Source organism: Crinia signifera, chromosome 5, assembly GCF_055691185.1.
Source record: "Crinia signifera chromosome 5, ASM5569118v1, whole genome shotgun sequence".
In the NCBI taxonomy this organism is placed as follows: Eukaryota; Metazoa; Chordata; class Amphibia; order Anura; family Myobatrachidae; genus Crinia; species Crinia signifera.
Genome location: NC_139221.1, coordinates 136,405,157 through 136,422,664, shown reverse-complemented (window position 1 = coordinate 136,422,664; position 17,508 = coordinate 136,405,157).

Genomic DNA, 17,508 nt, shown 5'->3' with positions numbered 1-17,508 from the left:
GGTTCAACACTTGGAACGCATGCGAATACATCATTAAATTAATCTAAAGCAATATACTGTAACTCTATCCGAATGTGCATCATACATCTAAGCAGCAGACATCACTTAGTGTATATTTGTCCAGAATTTAACTTCCAAAATGCTGTAGTTTAGTCATCTGTCAGGCGCCGGAGCTGAAACCGGAAGTCCGGTCAGTGACACGCACAGTCTCCCGGAAGTGCGTCATGTGCTCCAGCGGTGCACTCGGCTGGAATGCATAATGTCAATATGCATAGAGAACATGTAGGTATTATCAATCAATCATGTAGCCGCTGTCTAAAAAATTAGCGGAGTGGATACACTACCTGCTGGTGTGTGTATTATGTACTATGGATGTACAGTCCTTGTACACAATAAGCCCACACCAGCAGGGGATTGAAGCTTTACGTGTAAGCCTTATCCAGGCAGGTCAAACAAAACGTCCGGTTGAATTTTTGTTGAGCATGGTACGTCTAATTTTGAAAAAGAATTTCTTCATGTATGGGGCGGAGTTGTATGAACAAAAAAATGGGACTGCCATGGGTTCAAACATAGCACACTCGTACGCCAACCTGTATATGGCAGCGTTTGAGACAACCCACATCTATCCCAGATTTGGCCATCTACTACTATGATATTTTAGATACATCGACAATGTGTTTATTTTATGGTCTGGTACTGAGTTTTAGTTCACTAACACAGTGGTTCAGACCAGTCTGTCCAGTCCAGAGTCTGTGGCCGGGCAGGCAGAGAGCCAGGCCAGCAGCACACAGCCGCAGCCTGAGCCCACAAATCTGCAGTGCGGCTGCCTGTGTCCAGGGTCATTATCATTATCTGTCCCACTGTCACCACCAGTCCAGAACTCTAGCGAGAGTCCTGCGAACCCAGAGGCTCAGGTCACCTGCTGGGCGATCTGACGTCACGTCACTGTGTCCTATCCCATGCAGTGACAATAATTTATGATAATAAAGAGTGGACACATAGTCCTACAGATACAACCGGCCCTTTGAGGGTGACCAAACTGCTAAAGCGGGCCCCGATGAATTTGAGTTAGACACCTCTGCTCTACAAGGAAGGTGACAAACTTGGTTCCACTTTATTCAAAACAGAAACCGATCGGAAAACTTTCTTGCATTCGAGTAGTCAGCACCTGGTAGCACTCAAAGAGAGTCTGCCTATCTCAAAGTTCCTAAGGGTACTCAGAAACAATTCTTCTAATGCGAATGCAAACATACATGACTTGTAGGTCGATGATGACAGGTGCCATGTTCCCACATCCACATAGTGGACAAAATATGCAGATCACAAAGAAATTGTTGTGCACAATGGATTTTGTCATCTATATCCTAATCTGCCCGTGTGGATTATATTACACAGTATTGACGACTAGATGTATTCGCGAACGAATGGCTAACCACAGAACGTCGATAAGAGCAGCATTCACAACTGGTAGTTCTAGTAAACCAGTCGCGAGACATTTTCTACAACTGGGCCACCAAATTTTCATCCTATGGTGCATGTTGATAGATCACGTACCTAAGAATCCCATAGGTGGGAATCGTGAGCTCCATCTTAAGAAAATGGAATCAAGATGGACCGCCAGACTTAATACTATTGACCCAAAGGGGTTAAATGAATATAACTACCTGGGTATCTTCTTACAGTGAACTCCATATGAAGCTATATATCGATTAACCAATATATATTATCGACTGCCTCTGCAATAGAAAAATGGTCACTGGTCTGTTTGGGTTAGGTTAATTAATTATTTTTTTGTAAGTTTTTCTATTTTTTTCTAATTTTTTATAGAGTGGTTTGATGTTTCCTTTTTTTATGTCTCTATGTCTTCTTTTATCATAAAGTGCAGCCTATATTGCATACTGAGATGTTATGCACAGGTCACTTTAAATGATGTTTTTGCTGCTATACCCCTTTAAGGGGTTGTATTTGCCATGGATTAATCACCTGTCCGAATTGCGCTGAAATGATATTATACTAAAAACAGTCTGAGTCCTTCTAAATAAAAGTACAATACCACATGAGTGTGGGTTTTGATAAATAGACAGCCTTTATGCATATTGACATTATGCGTTCCAGCTGGCTGAGCCGCTGGAGTGCATGACGCACTTCCGGGAGAGTGTACGTGTCACTGACCGGACTTCCGGTTTCGGCTCCGGCATCCGACAAATGACTAAACTACAGGATTTTGTAAGTTAATATTTGGACATATACAGTATACACTAAGTGATGTCTGCTACTTAGATGTATAATGCACATTCGGATATAGTGACTGTATATGGCTTTAGATGAATTTAATGATGTATTAGTATGCGTTTCATGTGTTGAACCAATGGGTGAAGGTATTGCCCATGTGTACTGTGTTATGACAATCATTGAGGTATTTAGGGGCTGCATTATAGGCTTGTTGTGCCTATGGATTTGTTACAGTGTCTTGACAAAGGCCCCTAGAGGGTTGAAATGTCAACTGCCAAATGAAGATATGCAATAAATAAATACTGTTTTTTGGGTGTGTGTTGTGCTGTTAGAAGTATATTATGTGTGTGTGTGTATCTGCCCAATGTGTAAGTGCGTAAGGTGTGCTACGTATAAATGTGTAAGTGCGTAGTGTGCTGTGTGTATCAGTGCAATGTTTAAGTATGTGTGTTCTGTGTGTTGTACTGTTTTTGGGTGTGTGTTGTAGTGAATGTGGGTGGGTGTTGTACTGTGAGTGGTGTGTTATGTGTTGTGTTGTGCGTATCTGCCGAATGTGTAAGTTTGTGAGGTGTGCTACGTATATATGTGTGTGTAGTTTGCTGTGCATATCCTGGCAATGTTTAAGTGTGCATGTTCAGTGTGTTTCTGTATCTGCACAATGTTTAAGTGTGTGTGTGTTCTGTGTGTTTGTTGTACTGTTTTTGTGTGTGTGTTGTAGTGTATATGGGTTTGTGTTGTACTGCATGTGGTGTGTTATGTGTGTGTTTTGTTGAGTGTATCTGTCCAATGTGTAAGTGTGCTTCGTCTATATGTGTGTGTTGTGTGTTATGTGTGCGTATGTGGTGTACTGTGTGTGTGTGCGTGTACAATATGTACATTTGTGTGTGATGTGTGGTTTATGTATATCCTTAATTATTCCTAATTGTTTAAAGCCTCCACCATAATGGTAGAATGTGTCATTCATATTAAATGAAAGCAAAGAAAGCAGGTGTGGAGTTGTTCCTTCGTCAACGGTTTCCCAGATCGTCATCCTTTATCCCAGATCATGAGTGCCACGGTGTGTCTGCAATGCGACAGAAACGCACACATGCACACACGCACACACACTCTTCATATTATTATTTGGATATATATATCTAAAATACACAGAAAGAGAAGGGGCGCTCTATGGTGCATGTAAAAGACTTTTAATAAATGAGTATGCACTCAAAGTCAGATAAAAGCAATTGCTCATACCAATAAAATATCAGCTGTGGGCTGGTTACCACAAGGTGAAATCATAAATACCCGGGGCACACCGCTCCTGATGTGAGGTCCACTGGTGCCGCGATGAGGAGAGCCGAGAACGCTGGATTGCGCTGCCGGGAAACCAAAACAAAGGGCGGGGGAACACACGCCAGTCGGGAACGCCGGGTGATGCAGAGCACGGGTTTCACAGGCCACACCCTAAAGCGTTTCGTCAGAGACTTCGTCCGAGGGTGTGGCTCTGTGACTACCCGGGCTAACTATAACAGGTATTTCCTCCAATGGGGTAATCTCGCGTCAGGAGAAGTCACCCATCTAGAACGGTGTGTATCGGGCTAAACAAATAGCATTTACACATAAACATTGCAAAATATATGCCGCAGGATAAATATAGTTCTGCTGTAATAATAAAAAATATATAAAAAAAGGATTATAATAATCCCGTATCACAAACACTGTGGTTTGTCATTTAATACATAAAAAAATATATATAAAAAAATCAATGATAATGAGAAGCACACATATTAAACAACGTACAATATAGTATCACGCTGATCCCCATAATCATGCAAAATGAATGAGCATCACATACTCACATACATTAAACAAAGCGCAGTATAGCTTTATGCCAGTCTACAGGATCAAGCAATCAACGATTAATAAAGGGGGTGACCTAATAACCCTCATTCATTCCGAATGGCACCAACATATTTAATGTAAGTATCCAGTGGGTCTCACGCCGTATGATCTCTTGTAATTGGCTCTTAGAGATCATATTTTTAAGGTTTTTGCCTTTTTATACACAATATTTGGATTGGTGGGAAGCCAATCTTTCATTAATGGGTCAAGCTGAAGAATGTGCCAATTATTTTCAAATATACGCTTGATCTCCCGACCTTTATCATTATAATGTGTCACAAATGGGCAATCAAAGCTCCTCCCCTTTGTAGCTACAGGGCCAGATTGCTTATATTCTAGAAGGTTACTAGGCTCAAGAGCTCTAGCTTTATCCATAGCCCTGATCACAACATTGTCGGGGTAACTTTTTTCATTAAACCTCTGTGTATACACAGCCGCCTGAGAGTCATAAAGAGAGACATCACAACAATTGCGTCTCAGACGCACAAATTGGGAAAAAGGAATATTTTGTTTCCAATTTTTTAAATGGCAACTTTGAAATTGCAGGTAACTGTTACAGTCGACTGGTTTAAAGAACGTTAAAGTTTCTATAGAGCGTTTTTCAGGATATTTGTCAATGCTCAAAAATAAGTCCAAAAATTCAATATGTTTTTCATTGAAATTAGAAGTAAATTTCAAATTGTAAGAGTTACAGTTCAAGCTGGATACAAATGAATTAAAAGATGACTCATCACCCCTCCACACTATGATGATGTCATCAATATACCTCTTAAACATAACAATATCTCTCATGACATCAGGGGTGAGTGTACTGGACTCCCAATCTCCCATGTAGAGATTTGCCAGACTTGGGGCCCAGATCGTCCCCATCGCCGTGCCCCAAGTCTGGAGGTACCAGGTACCCAGAACATCAAAATAGTTGTGCCTAAGCACAAACATCAAACAATCACAAATGAAGTTAATTTTGGATTCTGAAAAAGCACTATTTTTTCTGAGTACGTTATCTATAACTTCCACACCCTCTTTATGTGGGATCGCTGTATAGAGCAATGAAACATTGATGGTTCCAAAACTGAAACCATCTTCCCATTCAACTCCCTGAAGTATCTGTAACATTTGGGTGGAATCTTTAACATAAGTATCCAACATTGGGACAAACTGTTTGATAAAGGGGTCTATTACTGCTGGAACCAATATTGGACTTGTTGAACATTTGGAGCGCTGCTCACGCAAATATATTTTTCATATATATATATATATATATATAAATCACTATGGTATGCGGCACTCATCCATCCAACAACAGGTACAACGCAAATAAATCAGCCAACAGGCAGTGCGGTAAGTCAACGTTTCGGGTACTGAAACCCTTTATCAAGACATGTCTTGATAAAGGGTTTCAGTACCCGAAACGTTGACTTACCGCACTGCCTGTTGGCTGATTTATTTGCATTGTACCTGTTGTTGGATGGATGAGTGCCGCATACCATAGTGATTTCTACATTTTCTCTTCCTGAAATTGCGTGCACCGCACAAGCTGCCACAAGTACGGATGAGTGCTGGTCATTTTTGCCATATATATATATATATATATATATATATATATATATATATATCATGAAATAAATCTCTGAATGTGTTCACATATCCCAATATCTTCCACCAACACCTTACTCCATTGTCTACAGAAAAGGTGAAATTTGACTCGGGGAACTCTCAGACACACTCCCAGCATACAGAGACAGCAATTGAAAATATATAAACAATTCTCACAGAAAAACAGACTATAATAGAGCAACATTTTATTTATACAATAGCAGTGAGAGGCCAAAACAGTGTCTGATTAACATTCACATAGAGGTAGATAAGAAGTACAACAATGAACTACTGAAACACCTTACCGTCCCCAGAGACATGCAGTGAACTGCTACACACAAAACAGCACTAAAAACGCACATACACCCTGGTAGCCAAGTTCACTACTTGAATCTGATTGGCTATTTAGGCAATTAGCTGGGAGTGTATTGCATTTAAAGACCTCTCTGTGTATTTTCACTGGATATCAATAGGTGAGTATATTTCAACACCTAACTGTCACCTCCCTCTCAACGCCTGCTCCCTTTCAATTGGTCACTTTCAGCCACCCTCTTCCCATAACACTAACAAAAAAGAGACCTGTTTAATAATATGAAGAGATAGTAATGATTTCTATATTACATAACTTAGCAAAATACCTTTTTTGCCAATTCTGTCCTGTAGCTGTACATCAAGCCAATATGGACAAATAAATAATAACTTTAAAAAAATCAGTAACTATCCTTTGGTGGCTCCATCCAAATCTCTTGATACCGCTTTCCATTTAGTCATCTTTTCTAATTTTAGATTTTACATTTAATGAATAGTGCTATAAGAACTGCACAAAGTTCAATATATTAACAAGTTTTGGTTTTTTAAAACTTTAACATAAAACACTTCACATATGTTAAAAATCATGGCATCTGGAATTGCAGTGTTGAAAACAGTATAGACAGTATAGGATTTCTACAATATATGAAATTTTGGTACTTGTGAGTTATCTGGGCTGCCGATTTTTTGATTGTATGCCTTAAGTTAAGGCATACAATCAGATGCGATGCGATATCGCATCGCATCGCATCGCATGCGATCATCGGATGCGATGACCCGATTTTTCCATAGGAATCAATGTTAAAATGGACTGAGTCCATTTTAACATGGAATTCAATGGGAAAAAGGGGTCCTTTTCATACCCCTACTATCCAAGTGGGCATGGAGTTGGATATAAACCTGTGGCGAGCGTAGCGAGCCACCGAGCCCGAAGCGTGGCGAGCGAAGCGAGCCCCGCGAGGGGACGGTATTCTGTGTCCGCTCGCCACGCTTCGGGCTCGGTGGCTCGCTACGCTCGCCACAGGTTTATATCCAACTCCATGCCCACTTGGATAGTAGGGGTATGAAAAGGACCCCCTTTTTCCCATTGAATTCCATGTTAAAATGGACTCAGTCCATTTTAACATTGATTCCTATGGAAAAATCGGGTCATCGCATCGCATCGCATCCGATGGTCGCATGCGATGCGATGCGATGTGCCCGATCCGACCCGATTTAGAAATCGGCAGCCCGGATAACTCACAAGTACCGAAATTTTTTATTTTATTTTTGTAATAAATGTGAGAATACTTTCAATCTTTTAAAAATCCATACAAATAAATTGGTAGTAAAGTATGCATTGTTCTGTATACTTTACTCTAATTTCCCTCTCTAAAGTAATACATAAGGATTGTTATCTCTTTTTGGAAATGTTGAAAGGTTATTGCCTATTTAAAAATAACAAGTGTATGATAGCTCTTACAACTTGAGTCTAAGTGGATTTATTCATTAAAAATGTTATCTCCCATTGGTCTAAATGAGAGTCTAGGACTGAGGGGTAGATTTATTAAGCTTGGTGAAGTGATAAACTGTCTGGTTTTTATCACTGGCCAGTCAGCTTCTACCTGTGAAGTTATAGGCTTGGTTTGAAAAATGACAGGTAGGATCTGATTGGCCAGTGATAAAATACAGACACTTTATCACTTCACCGAGCTTACTAAATCTACCCCTGAATTCTTTTTTGTGATAATGTGAGTTTAGGACTTAATGCTTCTCTGTAGCAAGTATAAGCAACATTGTGTCATACCAATCGTAATATTAAAACTTTTTTTATTTTTGATAGGAGTAATAACCACCTTTCTATCACCAGAGGCCACTGACTAGGATGTAGCTATAAATTGCTGGTGTGTGTGTAATCCTGTGTCCTGATAGGAACAAGAGACAGAGAAAGAATGTCCCTGTGTGGTGCTCTGAAGGAGTTTTATTAAAATGTAACTTTTATTCAATGATACTTTTAAAAAAGTTGTGAAATATTGACACATAAATAACTTGAAAAACATGAAAGACACTGACAATGTGAATATAAAAAGGATACTAGATCCTCACACAGTGGGACCCCACCGTATCACCTTCCCCAGTATTATAAATAATTCTTAAATTCTTAAGGTAACACATACTGTAGGTACCACAATGTAACATAGAGTAAGTGGCACTCGGAGTCCAAATAAAGAGAACAATGCAGAAATCAGTGATCAAACCTTTTCAATGTATTTAACATCTTCATCAGGATAAACATGCAGACATAAAAAGTACCTTAAATAGAGTATTGGTATAGAATGTAGTGTTCACCACAGTGCGCAAAAACCAATCAAGCAGCTAGGTAGGATATATTTAATGGATTTTTCTTCAATATTCCAAACAGAAATGACAATATACAGATAGGTGAAACAATCCTTCAACCAGCGCTTGAAATATAAGAAAAGATTTTACTTTCCTTTACACTCTCCAAAAGCACTTTCCTGCTCCTTCATAGAACTAAAATTCCTTTTAGCCGTTTCTCAATATTGAGAGGGTAGTGCATGCAAGACAAAGACATAAATTAACATTGCATAAAATGTATTTAATTTAAACAAATGATAAAACATGATAAAATAGATGCAATCTAAAAATGAATACAATCTCCAAATCTTTTAACACAATTTGAGTAGGCACATATTAAAGTGACAATGTGAAAATAGCTCAAGGAAGGGTGATTACAAGATGGTATGAACTGTCATGTGCGAAACAGTATAAACAGGTATGGAAATGCAGATATGGCATTCAGCTCTGTAGTCCCTCCGGGGCCATCTGCACACTGCTTTTCACTGACGCGTTCCGGATCCTTGCTGGATCCTTTGTCAAGGTGTATCCATGTGCCTCCCTGGTCCCAATATTTAAAGGACATCCCAACCAATAGAAAAAAAGAGTCCACCCGCGAAACGCGGGATACATTACTTCCGGGTGTACTAGAAGTCCTGTATGGGTGTACTATGCACATCTAGCGCATCCAGTTCGGGTCCATATCACTTCCGGTGACACAAACGTAGGTGAGAATTGTGGGTGTATCCGGAGTGACTTCCGGGTGTGCTGTCCGCATCACATCCGGTGACAAGGGTCAGACGTGGATGATGTGTGTACTGGGAAATACTGCTAGATGTATTGTGCGCTAATTGTTGTTCCGGTAGCGTCGCGGAACTCTTGTGTCCCTCCTGGAATCGGGTCACATGATCTGGATTACCAATGACATTTTCTTTGCCCTCACCATGACGATTTTGCCCATAGTTCTGCTTATGTCCAATACAATTAATAAAAGTCCATTGTCCATAGACAATATATATGTATAGGTCGTGGAGGGTGGCACTCACGGGTCTTTGAGGTAAAGAAAAACACACCAAACTGTGGGTCTTGTTCGACGTTTCAGTCTTGTGGACTTTTTTCAAGAACAAATAGCATTCAGTGGTACATATACAGTTTAATTACATGAGTGGCATCACATGTGATAAGGTGCACCTGCCTCGAGGGCGACGTGCAGGGTGGGAGACGTTTGTAGCCCCAACAAATGCTGTATTGCTGTTACCGACTGTGATTGCCGGATATTTGTCATTTGGAACTTGGTGATACTTCTTGCATAAAATTTTGAAAATTTTGGACTATGTGCCTGATATATTTTAACACCCTTTTGGTCCGAGTGCTGCAGTAGCCGGTGGCCCGACTCTGGACTCTGTGCTCCACTGAATTAGTAGCCAGCCCAGCCTTTCCGTGTGCTGGTGTGGACAGCGTAGATATCCAGTGCACACAGCGGCTGGGCTGGCTACTAATTCAGTGGAGCACAGAGTCCAGAGTCGGGCCACCGGCTACTGCACCACTTGGACCAAAAGGGTGTTAAAATATATCAGGCACCTACTTGATACATCCATCGGGCAAATTTGCACCTGCCCGGGTGAGCGGAAGAGACGATACCAAGTACCATCAAGGAATCCCTGTGATATATACGGTGTGGGTCCGTCCTGAAAGCCCCAATTCCACCTGGAAATATCTATAAAATCTTGCTTACAACAAATCTGTGCGAGACTGTAACACCTGCCCACACCTGGCAATTTTCCCATCCAATCAGGAACTGGTAATTATCAATACCTCTCATACTAATGCAATGAAATGGCTTTTTAGAATTCTTTTATTGAATTGTTGCATGCATGCAAATTACTGTTTTTATTGTAATTGTATTTACTGTGTTTTTTTGTGTGTTTTTTGGTTTAATAAATTGTTTTAGCGTACAGAAGGCACCCACTGGTCCTTTGTTCTCTTTATTTTTGGAAGGCACCAGGCACAAGGTATCACGTTTATGCTAGTTGAACATTATATATATATATATATATATATATATATATATATATATATATATATATATATATATATATTTATATATATCTTGTTTGTATTTCCCTTTGAGAGGAAAAGAAATCTGCACACCACAATGAAAAACGTTTTTCAAAACATTTATGAAAAAACCTCTAAGTCAGAGGTCAATTACACATGGCAATGTATTGCATAAAAAGAGCTGGGGTACTTATCCAAACCGGGTAGGTGACAAAGTGCCCGTGGATGCCCATACTGGTCCCTTCACCATACTGGCTCGACAGGCTGTTTCGGTGGAACAACCACCTTCATCAAGAGCACGTATATATATATATATATATATATATATATCAAATTCGTTTTTTGGGTGATGGAGCGCTGACACCTGCTTTTAAATAGTCCTTCTCAGGGCTGTTATGCTCTCCAGATAGCAGAAATATTTGTGCACTTGTCCTCTTATATTTTAGACCGCTGCTCCCCACTGGGAAATTCTGGGAAAAAAGGAGGGAACAGGGGGGCGCCCAATAGTGCAATATCGTTTTATTTTAAAATAACACAAACATTAAACAGATGGTCACTCTATGTACAAAACTCGTACCGAGTTACTCGTCTGGAGTGGGATGGTTACCACTAGGTTCACAACATTTCCACTGGCAAAGAACAGCAGACACAGCATCAATCACCGCTACAGAATGGTTGAACTCACGGGACCTCTGCAAGACAGACTCTGGGAAATGCCGGCGTCTCCGGCTGCTGCAGGCTGGCGTTGTTTAGGCTGGAAGTGTGTGCTGGTTGCTGGGGGCTTGGATCACGTCACGTTGGCTATGCCCCTACGCGTTTCGTCAGAGACTTCGTCAGTGGGGTATATATATATATGTATATATATATATACACACCGGAGACGCGGGTAAGGTACCATGGCATCATTGGTAATTGCCTACCCAGAAAACACCATCTGACGTTCCCTGCCAGCAGAACATGGTAAGGGGTGGTGATGGGATCTGCACACCTATATAGGTAAGAGATATTTTAACTTGTATTGTCACACACCTTGAAAAAGAGACAGTTGTGTCTGGAAATGTTGGAGATTTGTGTACCCATGTTTCTCACATAAAGAGTTTTTTTTTCACAAAGCCCTTGGAGTGTCATCTTTTATGGGGTAAACGTTCCAGGTTTGCCAGGTGATATCTCCATTTCCCGGGGGCTAGCGACACGGGGTCAGACTCCTTTGAAATCCCTGGTCCTCACTACAAAATGAGCTATGTCTGAAATGACAGGGGGCACGTGCCGGGATGCCCCCCCCCCCCTGAATCCACCCATGGTCCCCACAGTATTCAAATACTCTGGTTTACTGGAGATACCCCGGCACCGTGGTTACTGGTGTTTGCGACTGTGTCGTGTTCCCATCACTGGCCTGGTGCTGATTGGTAGGGTTTTCCTCTCAGCCATGCCCTGTAGTTAGATATCCTCTTGGTCATACCTCTGGCGATAGCAGGCTCTTTGTCACCTCCCAAGAACTGGTTGCATCGGGTTGGAGCGGGCATAACTTGATCCTTCGAATGTGGCGATTATAGGTGAAGCCTAGCTTTGCAGGAGTCTGTCATCTGTCAAAGGTAGCCAACAGTCATAGCAGGGTTTGCTGTGGCCATTCAAAACAGCAGTCCCGGCTTTGGGCTCATGCCTAAAACCAGGACAGTACTATACCTCATTACATTATAACTGGCCCTATAGATTATATAAAGTGTCCTTTATATAATAACCTGGTAACTGGGTTTAAGCGGTATGGTCCCAGTTAAACATGAATCCGGCTACTCAAACTTTCTCGGATCAACTCCAGAGTTTAACGCAAATGGTTCGGGATTTGTCTTTGAAAATTGTCTCTTAGGAGCAAAGGGCCTGGTCTCCTGGTCCGGTAATCCCCGAACCTAAGATGAATCTCGTAGATAGGTTTTCGGGGAACCGGAGGGATTTCTTTAACTTCCGCGAAAGTTGTAAATTGTACTTTTGTCTTAGGCCCCAATCCTCAGGATCTGAGTACCAGCGAGTGTGGTTGGTTATTTCACTGCAACAAGGGGACCCCCAGACCTGAGCTTTTGGGCTTCCTTCCGATAGTCCTGCCTTATCCTCTGTGGACAGTTTTTTCAGTTCACTTGGGCTTCTATATGATGATCCTAATAGGCTTCAGCAGAGACCCATTTATGGGTGCGGAAGCAGGGTAAGGATCCGGGGGAGGTCTATTGTACCGAAATCCGCCGCTTGGTCAAATTACTGTGGCTCCAATGTGACCCTGCTTTACAGAGTCCTTTCCGCTCTGGTTTGTTGGATAAACTGATGGAATTAGCCATGAAGATTGACTGGTGATTCTGTCAACGGAGATCGGAGCAGGGTTCTCAGTCACGTCCCATTCCTTTTGTCTTAGCATCCCATGAGGAGAGCGAAGAACCCATGCAATTAGGTGCAGTAAGAATCACCCCTGAGGAAAGAGCTTGCAGAATCAGTTCCAGTCTTTGCTTGTATTGTGGAGGTAAAGGTCACCTTCTCTGTAACTGTCCAAATAGGCAAGCAAAAGCTCAGGCCAAGTGAACAAGGAGAGGGTTCACTTGGGTCTACAACTCTTTTCCTTACGTACCTCGTTACAGTATTAGTTCTCAGTTGTGTTTCTTTTGACAATGTCCATTTCTCTTGTTCTGCCTTTATCGATAGCGAGGCAGCTGGCAATTTTTTGAACATATCCTTAGCCCAGAAACTCTGGGCTCTTTGCGGGGTCTAGATGGGAATACCCTGTCAAATGGTGTTATATCTTTTCAGTCTCCTTTGCTTCAGTTAACCGTGGGCTTGTTTCATTCTGAAGATATTTCCTTTCTTTTAACCACATGTCTGGTTGTTCCTTTGGTATTGCATCACCCCTGGTTAGCTAAACACAATACTTCAATTGATTGGAGATTTGGGGATATTGTTCATTGGGGATCTCATTGTTCCGGATGATGCCTCGACACATCTATTCCTCAAGCATCTGTTTCCCTGTCTGAAATTCCCTCTCCTTATGTTGAGTTTGCAGACATTTTTTCGAAGGACAAATGTGATAGTTTTCCCCCACACCATGCCTACTACTGTGCAATAACACTCTTGCCTGATGCCCAGTTGCCCAAAGGGAGACTCTATGCTTTATCCATTTTTGAGACCAAAGCTATGGATGAGTATATTCAAGAGAGTTTAAGGAAATGATTCATCAGGCTCTCCAAGTCTCCACTAAGTGCCAGATTCTTCTTTGTTGCTAAGAAGGATGACTCTCTTTGGCTCTGTATTGATTATAGAGCTCTCAACAAGATCATGGTTAATAATATCTATCCTCTACCTTTGATTTCCGTGTTATTCGACCAACTTTGGTCAGCCACCATCTTTTCCAAGATTGATCTTGAAGGGGCTTATAATCTTATCAGGGTCAAGAAGGGCAATGAGTGGAAAACAGCTTTCAGCACCCAAACAGGGCATTATGAATATCTGGTCATGCCTTTTGGTCTCTCCAATGCCCCTGCCGTCTTCCAGGATCTAATTAACAACGTCTTACGTGATTTCCTGGGTAGATTTGTGGTTGTTTATTTAGACGACATTTTGATTTTTTCCCAAGATCTCGACTCACACAGTTCTCAGGTTAGACAAGTTCTACAGAAGTTGCGGAGAACCAGTTGTTCGCCAAACTTGAAAAATGCGAGTTTGAGGTATCTCAAGTGTCTTTTTTGGGCTACATTATTTCTTCTGAGGGATTTCAGATGGATCCCACAAAACTCCAAGCCGTAGTGGATTGAATATGACCCGCTAATCTCAAGGCATTCCAATGATTTTTGGGATTTGCAAATTAATATAGACACTTTATTCATTCATTTTCTTCTATTGTAGCTCATTTTCTTCTATTGTAGCTCCCTTGGTCGCGCTGACCAAGAAAGGAGCAGATCCATCCATGTGGTCTCCACAGGTTGAGCAAGCCTTTCAAACCCTTAAAGAGGTCTTTATCTCAGCCCCCATCCCCAGACATCCTAATCCCGACCTTTTCTTCATTGTGGAGGTTGATGCTCTCCAAAAAGGATGTCTGTTCCCTTGGTCTTGATCCTTGTGTGTACATGTCAAGGAAATTTTCCTCTGCAGAGGCAAACTATGATGTGGGGAACAGGGAATTACTGGCCATCAAGTGGGCCTTCGATGAATGGAGCCATTGGTTGGAAGGGGTCACTCATCAGATTCTGGTCTTAACTGATCATAAGAACTTATAGTATATCGAGATGGCAAAAAGGCTTAACGCACGGCCGGCTCGTTGGGCCTTATTCTTAACCCGTTTCAACTTTATAATCACCTATAGACCGGGGTCTAAAAACGTCCGGGCAGATGCTTTTTCTTGGTGTTTACTTCCTCAACATGAGCACTTGGCAAGCAAAGCTTCAATTCTTCCAGTTACTTGCATTCAGGCAGTTCTCAATCAGACCTTGGAGGGTCTGTTTCGCCAGGCTCAGAGTCAGGTTCCTGCTCAAACTCCATCAGGTCGTTTGTTTGTCCCTGAGTCCCTTTGACGTTGAGTGTTGGTGGAGCTCCATGATACGAAGATTGCGGGTCATCCTGGAGTCTTTAAGACTTTGGATCTTTTGTCCCGTGTCGTTTGGTGGCTAGGTATTTCAAGGGATACCAAAGAATTTGTGCTGTCCTGTCCAACTTGTGCCATAGACTTACTGGTAGGTCTTCTGGTGTCTTCTGTGTGCCAAGTCATTTGGGTTGTCATTGATAGGTTTTTGAAGATGGCACACTTTGTGGCCCTGAAACAGTTACCATCTGCCAAGGAATTGGTCAACTTGTACTTACGACACATTTTTAGGCTCCATGGATTACCTATGGACATTGTGTCTGATCGATGTCCACAGTTTGTGGCGCAATTCTGGAGACTCTTATGTTCTTCCCTTACGATCAAGATGCATTTGACCTCTGACTTTCATCCGCAGTCGAATGGGCAGACTGAGCGACTGAATCAGTCACTGAAACAGTACCTATTGTGTTTTGTTTCAAAACGGCAAAGTGATTGGGTTAATTTTCTGCCATTGGCGGAATTTGCTTATAATAACGCATACCATTCCGCCTCCAAAACCTCACCTTTCTTTGCAGTGTATGGGTTTCATCCCTGGGCCAATTCTTTAGGACTGGAGGCCTCAATTTCTTCTTCCTCTTCTACTGGAGGCCTCAATTTCTTCTTCCTCTTCTACTTCTCATCAGAGTCATCTGGAAGAGAATTCATGGTGCTCTTAGGGAGTCAGCTTTTAAGGTGTAAGTGTTCACAGATAAGTCTAGGCGTCCATGTCTGTTTAAGGTTGGTGATTGAGTATGGTTGTCTACCCAACCATACTAGGTTTGGTTGGGTAGGTTGGGTCCTAGAGTCATTGGTCTTTTTTGGATTATCAAGAGAGTTGATCCAGTGGCTTTTCGCCTTAAATTGCCAACACCTTTCATGCATCCCTTCTCAAGCTGGTATTCTTCTCTCAGATTCCCTCGCAAGAGCAACACAGAGTCTTATCCAGTGGTCGTACAAGGACAACAGGAGTTCCTTGTCGAAAAGATCTTATATTCCAGGTCTTGTAGAGGCTTTCTCCAATTTTTGGCCCATTGGAGAGGTTCGGGTCCAGAGGAGAGGTCGTGGGTTTCCGATGAGGAATTGCATGCTCCTAGACTCAAAAGGTTGTCCTTTCGGGAGTTTCCTGATAAACCAGGTGGTAGGGGTTTCTTTACCCCTCCAAAAGGGGGGGTGTTGTCAGCCCCGGCCAGCCTGTGTGGCATCAGTGGTGGAATGCTGGTGCCCGGAGGGATTGCTAAGGGACCATGCGTCACTTCTGCCTGGCCGGGTGACGCTGTTTCTGGCTCTAGGTGCTCCCCTGCAGCTGCCCAGTGGTTGCTAGATGAGAGGGGATGCCGGGGAAAGCACGCTCGGCCACCTGAGATTAATAATAAACAAGGGGTCCAGGTCCGATGGCAGCAGCAGCTGTATGGACAGCCTATCCTATTTAAGGGATCAGACTGAGTTTATCCCCACCAGTTATAGTCTCTGGGTTGGTCATTCCAGGTCTTATCTGGCTTTCCTGGTTCTTGCCCGTTCGGTGGCCCAGCCGGTATTTTTTTCTATCCTGGTCAGTGTCTCCATCCATAACTACTGGAAGTCGGTGCCTCCGCTGGTCCCAGTCCTGAGTCACGTAAGTGGAGTCCTAATTTCCTATACTTTTCCCTATCTGGCAGCTTGCCTAAAATTCAGTTTTTTTCTGGCAAGTCTCCAAATATTTCTGTTACTTATTATTTCATTTGTTACTTGTTTGGCAGTTAGCCGTTCATCTTTATTTCTTCCTGAGCCTCTCCCAGGTGGGGAGGGGTCCAGTAAGTCTGCTGTTCAGTTTGTTTTGGGGTGTCGTGTTTTGTCCATTTGTCCCCGCAGTATTCTATATTCTGGTTTACTGGAGATACCCCGGCACCAAGGTTACTGGTGTTTGCGACTGGATCGCGATCCCATCCTTGGCCTGGTGTTGGTAGGTAAAGTGTTTCTCTCAGTCAGGCCCTGTAGTTATATATCATCTTGGTCATACCTCTGGCGATTGCAGGCTCTTTGTCACCTCCCAAGACCTGGTTGCTTTGTGGTTGGAGCGGGCATAACTCGCTCATTCGAACGCGGCGATTATAGGTGAAGCCTAGCCTTGCAGGAGTCTGTCATCTGTCAGAGGTAGCCAACAGAGTCAGAGCTGGGTTTGACGTGGCCATTCTAAACAGCGGTCCTGGCTGAGGGCTCATGCCTAAAAATCAGGACAGTACTATACCTCATTACAAGACTATTTTGATTCTTTATACCATACCCATGTGGTTCCGAGTGCAAGGAGTACCATCAATATGGAAAGTGTGTGGCCAATGTGAGGTCACTACATTTAATTTAAAAAATTTCATTGATCCCTTTGCTCCTACCTGTACATGGTAACATATGTACTTACAACTAATGAGTACTAATGAGTACTAACATATACAACTGCACAAATAACATATATTCCTTTTAAGTTAAGCCACTGTGAGATTAGCTTCATTTTTCCATTTATCCCAAATGCT